We start from the raw sequence: 12500 nt of genomic DNA, 5'->3' as shown, positions 1-12500 counted from the left end.
AGGGCCATTTCCTTCATTACTCCAGTTATTTTTGGGCTTTTCTGCATATTTTAAAAGCACAACACTGACATTGTTTGCTGCTGTCATTTCTTTTATTCTCTTTTTTTAAATTTCCACAAGTATCACTGCATCTAGCATGGAGATTGCTGCCCTGTCACTGCAGGCACACTACCACACTCTTTCCCAAAAACAAGGGATTCCCAGCACTGCAGGTTTAATTCACTCAGGTCCTTTTTGGCAACAGCCATCTTTGTCCCTCTGGATAATTGGGAAGTCCCAATCTCTCTCCTCCATTTTGCTACACTGGTCATACTTTATATCTGATTTCTTTGTGTTTATGTGGCAAAATCAGTGAAGCAAACCCCAGAGACAAGAACTGCCAGTCAAGGAACAGCTTCCCTTCACAACAAATTGCTGAATTTCTTCAGCATATTTATTCTTACTCATTTTGGGGCTTATTAAAGACTCCATGCAAGCAGCCATTTCTTGGTACACCTTACACAGCCAATTTCCTCCTGTTTGCAGGTAAAGCGTAGCCAGAACTCATCTCCATGCTTCTTGGGCAGCTTCCACTCTCCATGGCCTGGAGAAAAGCAGATTGAGAGGCTACCATGGAATCCACTCCAATCAAACTCGGTATTTAGTGTGATCCTATCAACTTACAGTGCCAGGAAGATCAAGAGAGAAGCTTTACAAAGAGCTGTGTGACTGAGGAGCTGTCAGGAAAAAAACCAAAACTGCCTGGTGGTGGTGGTGATTTCTGCTGAGTGGAGCCTTGGATCCAATGAAAAGAGGAAAGCCCTGAGAGGATTAAAGAGAGTGACAAAATAAGCAATTTAGGTGGAAAAATAAGCAATTTAGGTGTCTTACACAGCAGAGCCTTCAGCACTTCTTATACCCACACACCAAAAACTATTGATTGCAAAGCCTGAAAGGAGAAACATGCAGATTTTTCCTGAGCTTCCCTGCAAAAAAACTAAGGAAAGACTTCTGGAACTGTGTCCAAGGTGAGACCAGAGAGGGTCTGGTCTCAGCACAGCACTGTGCACTCCCTCCCCTGTGCTGACCTGAGGGATGTGGAGTATTGGTGCCCCACTACAGACTGATCTGAAAGTTTTCTTGCCTGAAGAAAAGTACAGAAATAAATCCCACATTTAATGTTACGTTAACTCCTAATCAACTCCCCAGTAGCTATTTTCCCTTTTTAAAATATTTTTTTCATCTGCTGATGAAAATATTTTTTTCATCTGAATGTAGTAATGGAGTTTTTCACATTGTATTCATGCTTTTTGCATTCCCCAAGGACACAAGAAAAAATGCACCACCTTACTGACTTAAAAGAGTGAGCCATTCATTTTACCTGCCAGGGACAAGGACAGAAAAGTCTCCTCACAATTTTTTTAGCCTTGAAAGGGATCAATTTTTTATATTTTTTTCCCATTCTTGTAAACTGAGAGTGGTAGCACTCCTACATTCAATGAAATGGGCACAAAGAAATATCCAAAGTTTAGACTGAGACCAACCTCTTGTTTTGACTTTGACTTGACAATCTTGCTCAAACTAACAGGAAACACTGTAAAACCTTCTCACCAACCTTGTTTTCCTTTGATAAACCCTCATATACATAAATACAGAAAAACTTCACCACCATCCATAGGTGCAGCTTTAAGACTCCAAAAGCAGCTGCGTGCAGACCTTGTGGGGCAGGCTCACTCCCTGGAGGACTGCAACAAAATTCCTACAGTGTGATCACAAATTGTGTCACTCCTCAGAATAACCCCCTTTGCTGCAGAACTCTTTGTTTCTGCCCTGCTCCCTGGTTGAGACACCCAGTCATGGGAAACGGCGATTAAAATCCTCCTCCTAACACACTGTGGGAAGAGTCCTTTCAGTTGCTGCCATGGCTACAAGATATAAGCCAAGGTCATTGTTTGTTATGATTGTAGCTGAGCCTGGGTTTTTTGGTTGGGTTTTTTTGTTGTTGTTGTTGTTTTGGGGTTTTTTTTGAGGTTTTTTTAGGGTTTGTTTTGTTGCGTTTTTTTAATCGACAGCTGTTGCATATCAGGGAAATTAAATCATGTTTGAGGCAGACATAAAATGTAGGATTTTACTAATTCAGGTGAGTCATGCTGGTATTTCTGTCTTCTCTGATCTCCATTATCTCCACCCTTTAAACACAGAATCACACACCTAATTGTGCTGCACCATAAAAAGGGTATCAGAATAAGTAACTTCACACTAATAGCTTGAAATAAACTGGTAGCTACAGAAGTGAGTTGTCTGCATGCTTGCAAACTTTGACATTTTACAGACGTGTTTTCTAAAACTAATGACATTGCTGGCAATCCACACTTGTGCTTTATTTAAGTCGCATTATCCTCTGAATTAATCAGATTTATCAGATTTATTCTCTGTGGATTTAGTATCAGTCACTCACAAGCAACTTCAAAAACAAGATCAACAAAGAGACATGGTGTAAAAAATAAGGACCTCTCTCTTTATAGCTGCTAGGTTGATTTGGCTATTTTTGTGGATATTTCTATTTAAATAAGTTACTTCTAAGTACCTGGACTGTAAAAAAAATCTGTCATGTACTTTAAATTAGACTTCTATATGTAGGGTCACTTCCAAGCATGGTGAAACCACACCACAGGATGCAAGAAGCTGGTCCAGAGCCCTCTTCTTGGTTTTTTTTTCAGGCGAAAACAGGGGTAAACCCAACTGCTAAAGTAATTTAAAGCAGATCCCGAATTGCTTTATTGTGTATGAACTGGAATTACTTCCTTAAGTGACTAAATGCAGGTCAAAATTGCTGCAGCAGTGTAGCAGGGCTTTGATGCAGAGCAGAAGCCAAAGCAGAAAATGTGACACAGTGTGATTCTGGATCCAAGACTAATTCTTCTGTGTAGCTTTTCCTTAGCAAAACAGAGAGCTAAAATACAAAAGGCACAACAGGTAATGTTTTGCTTTTTATTTACTTTCTGTTTTAAAGCCCCTTTTCAAGTGTAGCCCTGTAAAATGGATAACAATGGTTATTCAGGTATTCATCACAAAAGTGAAATATTGCCAAGACTTGTATTTCCCTGCAGGAAACTGTCCTTGCTTCTGTATTTTCCTTTCAAACATGGTGTAAAACACAGTGCTTTGCATCTCTAGATGAAATTTGAGTGGTCTCCAAACATCTACTTCCTTTAAAAAAAAAAAAAAAAAATGTATATGCACACATATAATCGAAACTGTGCTTATCTTCCATTTCATGTGGGCAGTCATGTAATACGTGTTCTTAAATGCATCCATGACCTCAGTTAAACCTTAAAGGGCACGCTCTTATTTTCCATCATTTCCTTTCTGACAGAGCTGACACTAAGCCAAGGGAGCCAGAGAGAATCCCTGTCTTGATGTATAAAGAAATAATTAAGGGCATTACTTTTCTGGGGGCAAATCATCCAGTTTCAGAAAAACATATGGGATGAAACAGTTTAGAAAGGATCTCGGAGCTAATTATCTCTTTGCTTTCAAGACTTAGCATATTGCAATATTTCCGAATGTAAACAGACTGAAGGTTTGTTAATAGGGAGAATACTGGATGACAAATTCTTGGGTAAAATTATTTACAGGAAGATAGGAAATGAGTCAGGATTCTCAGGAAAAAAATAGCTATCTTACAGGCGTCTGAAAAAATGTCCAAAGGGTTTTTTTGGATGGAGAAAGGAAGGGGAAATGTATCAATAGGAGTTACAAATCACAAATTCCTAGCTTCCTTCTTAGCTGCATACCAACTTTGTCTTAAATTTTGTCTTAAACTTCTAGTGCTAGGCACCAATGGGCAAAAGAGAGAGATTGTTGGCTTTATTCTGTATATTAAGGACTCCTTGATGCAAGCACCAAATAGAACTTGAATAAGTAATTTTCTCTGCTCCTGAAATTCTTTGGAAATATCAATAGCACTGCACAGAAAAGGTTTCTGAAAACTGCTTTAGGAGCTTTTGATATGCAATGCAGAATGCATTTTCATATGCTAAGCAGAATAACAGAATAATTAGTATGTGGTGTCTATAGTTTTGCATGCTCAGAAGATTCCAGAATGTTCATGGAGAGAATAAGGAATGTATCAGAGCAAACAATCGCCAAGTGACATTATTTAAACTTTGGTATTTGAGAAAAAATGCCTTTCTGGTTGAGGAAAATAAGATTTCAAAGCGTCATGCATTACATTCTTTGGGGATTACTTGTCATTTCCATGCAGCAGCACATGAGGTGGATGTCCTTCTGCATGCTCAACTCTCTTCCTTGCCTTGCTACCCAAAAATACTGAAGAGTCTGTAAGACTCTCTCTAGGACCAAATGAGACAAGTTGCATCGTGGTCAGACATTTGAGGTGGATGAAGGGCGGGGGAATACTGTGGATACTTTTTATTTTGCTAAGCAGTTGAGAAGAATCCTCACTCCTAAAACATGAGTTTGAAAGCGATAGTGATCAGAAGGAGGGCAGGAGGGCTCTGCAGAAGGGTCTGGACAGGCTGGATCCATGGGATGAGGGACAGCCAGGGGAAGGGCTGGCTCCTGCCCTCGGCTCACAACAACCCCATGAAGCTCCAGGATGAAGCAAAGGAGCTGGAAAAGGCCCTGGGGGTGCTGTGGCAGCAGCCGGGCACAGCCCCGGGGTGCCCGGGTGGCCGAGAGGCCGATGGCCCCTGGGCTGTGCCCGCCGCGGGCGGCAGCAGGAGCGGGGCAGGGCCCGGCCCTGTGCTGGCCCTGCTGAGGCCACACCTCGAGGGCTGCGGCACCTCCGGGCCCTCACACGGGGAATGGAGGGGCTGCAGCGGGGCCGGGGCAGGGAACGGAGCTGGGAAGGGAATGAAGCCCCAGCAGGGGCTGAGGGAGCTGGGAAGGGGCTCAGCCTGGAGCAAAGGAGGCTCAGGGGGCCCTTGTGGCTCTGCACAGCTCCTGCCAGGAGGGGACAGCCGGGGGTGTCACCGTGATGTTTTCTGAAAAATCCCCTCACCAGGATCTCTTCTCCTGGGAAGCTCCAGTTTCTCCATGTTTTGCGTCTCTGGATGTGATTTGGGGAATTGTTTCCCCAGCAGGTGAATTGTTTTTCATTAATGACCAGTCACAGCCAGCTGGGTCGGACTCTCTAAGTCAGCCACGGGTTTTCATTATTCATTCTTTTCTAGCTTTCTGATGTCTCCTTTCTCCTTCTATAAATTTAGTATATAATTTTATTTTTATATAATATAATATCACAATATAATAAACCAGCCTCCTGAGCCCTTGGAGTCAATTTTCATCTCTCCCCTCATCCTGGGGATCCTCCCAGCCCCACAGCCGGGGGGTCAGGCTGTGCTCCAGGGAACAGGGATAGGAGCAGAGGGAACGGCTCAGGCTGGGCCAGGACAGGTTTAGAGTGGATTATTAGTAAACTTCTCTTCACTGAAAGGGTTGTCAGGCCTTGGCACAGCTGCCTAGGGAAGTGGTTGAGTCACCATCCCTGGAGGGATTTGAAAAAACGTGCGTATGTGGCGCCTGGGGACATGGTTTAGTGCCGGCCTTGACAGTGCTGGGTTGGTGATTGGACTCAATGTTTTTAAGGGTTTTTTTTCCAGCCTAACTGGTTCTCTGTTTCTAAGAACATGAACCCAGAGAGAAAGGGCTCGATTTTCCAGGCAGTCTAATCAAATTTAAAGAAAAGCACGTTGTTCAAACGGTTTTACTGACATAGTGGCAGTAAAAGTTGTCAGTGCCCGAAGAAAACGTGCGATCAGGATCTCTGTGCAGAGGAGCTTCCATGCTGCACAGAGCAGCTGCTTCCAAGGCCTTTTCCCAGATTTGGAAAATCTGGGTATTTTTCAAGTAAACCTGTCATTTGCTTTAAAAATTAAGCCTTTAAGATTAACGAGATCCAGTCTGTCTTTTTTTTTTTTCTGTTTTAGAAGCTCAGATTATAGCCCCACAACCCGCAAAACCATTGACTTAAATCAACTGGAGAACATCTCCTTCTCTTAGTCCCAGGAGAGCCCCAGCTTCCACAACTCTAAATCACTGTTCTCAAGCTCTTTGAAAAGGTGGTGATTCCCTGGAAAAATAAGTTCATGCCAATCAAATCTCACTGACTGAAGCCTTTTTTTTATAGTACCCATAACTTAGTTTATTACAATCCTCAGGTACACATAATTCAGCAGTAAAAAAGCCAGGCCAAGAGGCTTTAAAGAACAATAAATTTCCATCTACTAAGAAAAGGCATATGAAGATAATTCATAAAATTTGATTAGTGTTTTGTTGGTGATTGATTTATTTGGTTGGTTGGGTTGGGTTGGGTTTGGGTTTTTTCGTTTGGTTATTGTTGTTTTTGTCTAACACAGAAATGCTTAGGTTGAATTGTTATGATTATATTTGCTGCTGTTCCCCAAAGTGCATGTTTAAATTCAGGACTGCTTCTGAATAAAAATACCTCAAATTTTGACTGTGAGAGACACATCTTCTCTTGTGTGATGGTCCCATGATTTGGCAAAACACGAAGAAAATCACGTAATTGATTATCTCTACTCTTCTTATTCATTTATGTTATTCCAGGTTAGAAGCTGAACATGCTTCTTAGCTTAGTTCAGCTTAGATTACTTATTTCCAAAAGTGCAGAAAAATATTTTAGGTAGGTGACCTCTATTTCAGGTAGTCTGTGTTCTTTTTTAAATATTATTAATCGAAAAGAAATATTTAGGGTATTTTTATAGAGAACAGATCAGTCTCTTCTTTTGCAGTTCCCAAAGTGGATGACTATGACAAAATGAATATTCAGCCAGTAATGTTAGGCAATCATTTGCATTATTTACCATCCATCATTGATATTACATTGCACACAGAGAAAGATCAATGTCCTCCTAGATTTTTTCTAGTAGTCTCATGATTTTAGGACTTCTAATATGATTTCAATATGTTTTTCAACATGATTTCATTACTCTCCAAGGTTCTCCGTCTATTTGCTTTTGCAAGTTTTTAAAATGTCTATTTCATTTTGGGGTACTTACGACCTTATTTCAAAATCCTGAAAAATATTTAAGATATATTTGTATCTAAGTCCGGAAGCCAGTGCAAGTGTGTGGAGCCAAAGTCCTGGACTCTGAAAAATCTGTTTAAGGCAAGTTTTTCATAAGTTTTCCTCCTTAAATTAATGTTCTGGATTACACAGCTCTTTCAGCCATGTAGGCTGAAACAACAATAGCTCTCATTAATTAGTTAATGAGAAGGATAAGAAAGAAAAGAACCGGCTTATCACAAATACATTCAACAGTTTAGTCATAAGAAGGTGCTCTTATCACCATGTGACCTTTCAGTATACAGGACTGATTCAAACAGGCACAGCTTTCTTTGTAAAGGTCAGATGCTGTTGAAATTTCTCTTCCACATGGAACAGAATTTGTTTTACCCTCCAATTTCTCACAAGGTGAAACTTGTCAACCAAATTCAGTTCAAATATCTGATTCTAGAGTCCTGGTGTTCCAGCATTTTTGCCTTTTTAGCTGAGAAAATCTCAAAGATAAGAATAATTTCTCTAAAGTTCCTCTGAAATTGAGTGATTTTCATCTATAATGATATTTCAGCCCCTAGTTCCTACAAGTGCCAGATTTCTCTTTTCAGCTTTGAATCAAGAGCACGTTCTGTTTCACCAGTTGGATTTAAAGGCCAGAAAGTTGTTTACCACTGTGGATCATCCCAAAACCTGGATACAGCTTAAATATGGTGGTGAGGAGGGAGAACAGCTAGCTTTAATGATATGAATAAAGCTTTTTGAATCATCTTGGCTTACACCAATGGAGTTTTTTTCAGTATTATAGCAGCACTTAAGAATTTCAAGAAGGACTGAGTCCTTATTCTGTTACTGCAAACACAGTAAAAACAGTCTGACCTCTGGTCTAACCTGAGACAACAGGGAAACCATGAAGAGAACATGGAAAGTCACTAAAAAAATTTGATATCTATTTGCTATATATAGCCACCTGTTGATGATCTTAATGTGTTTATATACTTCATATTAGCTTTCTTGTTATTTATTTCCCTTTATATATGGTTATATGTATATGATAGCCACGTCTGAGCAGACTTTCCCAGTGTAACAACCTGCATGGAGCTGTCAAATAAACTAAACTGTTTTACAGATAACTAATTTAAAGATCCATACTCATATTTGTCACTAAAAAAAAAACCCCCAAAATCATCACCAAAAAAAACCCCAAAGAAAACCCAAGAGAAAACTACACACACAAAACCCAAACAAAACATCATCATCATCATCAACAACAACAACAAAACTAAACAAAAACAAACAGAAAAACCCAGCAACCCCCCCCCCCACCCCCCCCCCCCCCCCCCCAAATAAAAACCACAAAAACTCACACAAAACCCCCACAAGCCTGGGAACATTGAGGGCAGGTTTAAAACCTTGTCTTACTAAGAGTAGTACCATATGATTTCTGTAACATCCGTTATCAGTGAACTCTCACATTACTGCAGCAGATTCACTGGAGCATTACAATTTCATTTCTCATGAAAGATAAACCAGACAAACCTGTGCAGCTGGCAAAAATGATAAAATTTAGAAGATGTAAAAAACCCTCAGGTTCATTTTGGCCTTCTCCCTCTTAAGGAGAAAGTGAGTCCAGCAATATAAATTTTCCACAAAATTAGGACTGCAAAATAAGGGAATATATGAATCATGGCAGTTGTAGCTTAATCTTTTATTATGCTTGCATTTTCCCTCAGGACTGCAAGGCATTGTGCTTCTGGAATTAGGATACTAGACTCAAAAAAGAAAATGAGATATTCTTCCTGACCTCCCGCTCAGGAAGTTACTGGAATGGTATTTTTTTTCAGTGACTAAACCCTGGGTTAACCATGGCCCAGATTAGCAGGGCAAGTCACCTCTCCCAGCTGAAAGTGTTTTGCTTTATCCTGTAAATAACCAAGCACATTTTTCAACACATAAGAACCTTGAATTGCAGTAATTAATTAATGAGATATCACAGTTGAAGAAAATGTGTCATGTTGATTAAATTCTTGGATGGGCATCAATGGATTCATTGCTGGGATGTACTAACTTTTAATTATCATTGCTGCGTGCTCCATTGCAGGGAGGGGATTGCAGGTGGCTGAGCGAGAGGCACCTAGCATCCAGCCACTTGGAATTAACACAGAGTGCTCCCTGAATCCAGGAGCACTATAGAGAGGAAGAGGAGGGCACGTCTGAAAGCCCTGACTCACAGCTGACACTCAGTCTGACCTCTCTTTCTTGTAGCAGGAAATAGAGAGGACAGGGTTCCTCTGGTTTTAGAAGTTGTGCTGCTGTGGCAAATGGACAGGCAAAGGTGATCCGACCCACAGGAGGAAAAAGAGAGGTGTGGTTTTGGTAGTTTTAGAGAAATTGGATGTTTTGACAAAAATTTCTTTCACCGACAAAAGGGAGATTTTTGAAAATTGACTGGAAATGAATCGTCAGATACATTTTCCTTCTCTCTTTTCTTTCTCCTCTCTCATCCCAGTACTCTCTTCCTCCCACTGAAGACAATGTAGTAGTTACAACTTATTTTTCCTGTTTCCATTTGAATCCTTTTTAAAGTGAGGGCAGATTGGTAAAAGACACAGTTTACTTGTAATATTTTCCTTCAATTTTCATATTTTTATGGTTTGTGAGTGACCTACTCTGCCACACTGAGCTGGATATTCATTACATTTCCTGAATATATGCATATATGCAAATTATTTCAGTGGATTTATTTGGATATGAGTAGGGTTCTTCTGAGGGTCTTTGGTGATCATTTAGGAACATCCCATTCTCCAGTTTTCCCTTTTATGGTTCCAGATCTTCTAATAAATATTTTCTCCTTGAGAATATCTCGAGTTTGTGGGCAGGTCGAGATGTACTTGTGTTATCATTCTTTTCTCTGACACACAATCCAAAAACTAAGAAGTCTGCTACTACATTTTATCACATACTAATCACTGATGTAGGTACAAAACATTATTGTGCTGAAGTTAAAAGAATTTTCCAGCATATTCCCCCACTGCTGCATAGACTCTTTTTAAAGAACTTGTTGGATAACACCATCAACGTTGGTTTTGATTAGTTCCTTGGTTTTGCTTTTTTCCCCAGACTTTTTTATCTGAAAATTATTTGTCTCATGTTATCTTGCTGCTTTCAGTGATTTTCTTCTAAATTTTTGTTCCATTAGGAGAAAAAAAACCCCAAAACTTCTGAAACAAAGCTAAAATTGGTCGATAGTTACCATTTAGGAAATATGCCTGGATCACTGTACACATGTAGCAGCTACTGCTGTCCCCATTTGGTATGAGGTTGGTGACAGAAATGTTGTTTTACTTTATTCTGGAAATGGCTCCAAATGACCATGCAGGAGTCTCCAAGCTCCTGAATGTCCTCTCTTGGTCAAAGCATAGATTTTCTTATCAGATCTTCTTCCACCCCATGGTGGGTACAAGCACATGTCTAAGCAATTCCTTAAAAATGTGAGCATATTCTCCCCTGGGACAATCCACAGTGTACCTTTTTAAACTGTTTTTGTGGCAAGATTAGAAGAGCAAAGAAAACATTATATATTTCCCAAAGTTTTTTTTTTTTTTTTAATTTCCTCTCCAGAAAACTGCCATTTCTATGACATTCCACACAGATTTCCATTTCCAGGGCCAGAAGAAGTTCTTTTACTTGGCATTATTTGGTATTTTGAGTAGACACATGGTTACAAATCTTTTTTTCTCTAACAAAGGAGGAGCTGGAATCCTGATGTTCAGAATATGCCAGAGTGTTGAAAAGATAAATACCGCTGCTCCATTAACATCTTAATGAACTTACAGAAAAGCCTATCAGATGTCTTAAACTCATGTTTCACACATGCTGAACAGCCTTATGTTTCTTTCACATTCCTTTGAAGCCCTTACATGCAGAAGACCATCAGAAGATTTGGGTTTTTTTAACATGAAATATTGAGAGCAGTTGCAGGTTTGACTCCAGGCATGTTGCTGACTGCTGATATCTGGCACAGCAGAGAAAAAACAAACTGCCAGGCCTTTGTCATGGACACCACCTGCTCCAGACACACACCGTCAGCCTTGCAAACTTCTGATCCTGCTGCAGATATGGCAGTGAGAAGGAGGAAAGGGAGCTGGGGAAGGACAGAAAGATTTCAAGGCAAAAGCTCTAAAAACAAACTGCAGTTTCCTTCCAGCCCAGGGAGTACACCAGAAACGTCCCTGCCTGAAACAAAGCAGAGGGAGGAAGGGTGAGGTTGAATTTTGTGGTTTACAGTCTATCTCAATTCCACATGAGCATTTGTTATAGATCTGGCCTGGAACATAGATATTTCTGCAGCAGCACAGAAGAGATCAACTTGTTTCGGCATTTGCTTCACAAAATAGTTTTGCAGTTTCACAGGTACACTCTGAGATGGACCATTTCCAAGGTCCTTCAAATCTGTGAGACATATGACAACTATGAAGGAACACAACTTTCAATCTAAACCCTTCTGGCAGTGATTTTCAAAATTCCTTGAAAGACTGAGTGGAAATTTAGTATTTAACTCAAATTTTTAAAAAATTCTTGCACTATAATTTCAGGATTTTTATTTTGTAGCACTGTCAGACTCAGTGTTTAATAAAATGAGATGAAGGCATTTAATTTTTCCCAGTTCAGGTGGGGCAATTATCTGTAGGGTGATGATAAAGAAATTGCTCCTCTGTGATGTCAGCGTACTACAGCCTAGAAGGCTAAAAACATTTATGGAAATTTTATCTCCTGACACCAAGTCATGGATCCTGGGAATAATAATACTGTGGATTGACTTTTTTTTTTTTATCAGAACATCCCATGGGTCAAGGTTGACAGACATAACCAATATGTTAGCTCCCAGCTTAGACTGGGAGCTGCAGAAAGGGTTTTTCAGGGAGAACCTTCCACTGAGTCAGCAGGTGTGGAAGGGACCCCCAGGATTTCTAAACTCCTTCTCAGCGTGAGGCTGAATCCAATCCCAACCCCAGACTCAGCCAACAATTTATGTCTGAATGATTGTATGGGTGTAATTGAACCTTTGCAATAAGGATGGCACAACAGACATGTGTATGTGAAAGTAAGTTATTTATTATAGTTGCCAGGTGAATAATTGTTTGCACCTGGTGCCTAAATACAATGCTTATTCTTCAAAAATCACTGGTCTATGGAACCACACAATGCTCATTCTGTAGAAAGAAGAAATGGAAAGCAACCAGCCCAGCCGTGCCAAGTTTTACCAGTTCACTGGGCAGTCAGGTGTGACTTGGGGTCACCAACCAGGGACCACCACATAGACCCCCAGGACAGAAGAATGCATGAGCAGAGGGGAGGGAACACCTCCATGCCAATGATTTAGGGGAAATTATTATCATTGGTATGTTTTTCCTGGGAAATTTTATCAATATATATGTAGAATATAGAGAATAAACAGGAGCTTTTTCTGCAGTCA

Source organism: Serinus canaria, chromosome Z (genome assembly GCF_022539315.1).
Source record: "Serinus canaria isolate serCan28SL12 chromosome Z, serCan2020, whole genome shotgun sequence".
Classification (NCBI taxonomy): domain Eukaryota; kingdom Metazoa; phylum Chordata; class Aves; order Passeriformes; family Fringillidae; genus Serinus; species Serinus canaria.
Note: the sequence above shows the minus strand (reverse complement) of the source record.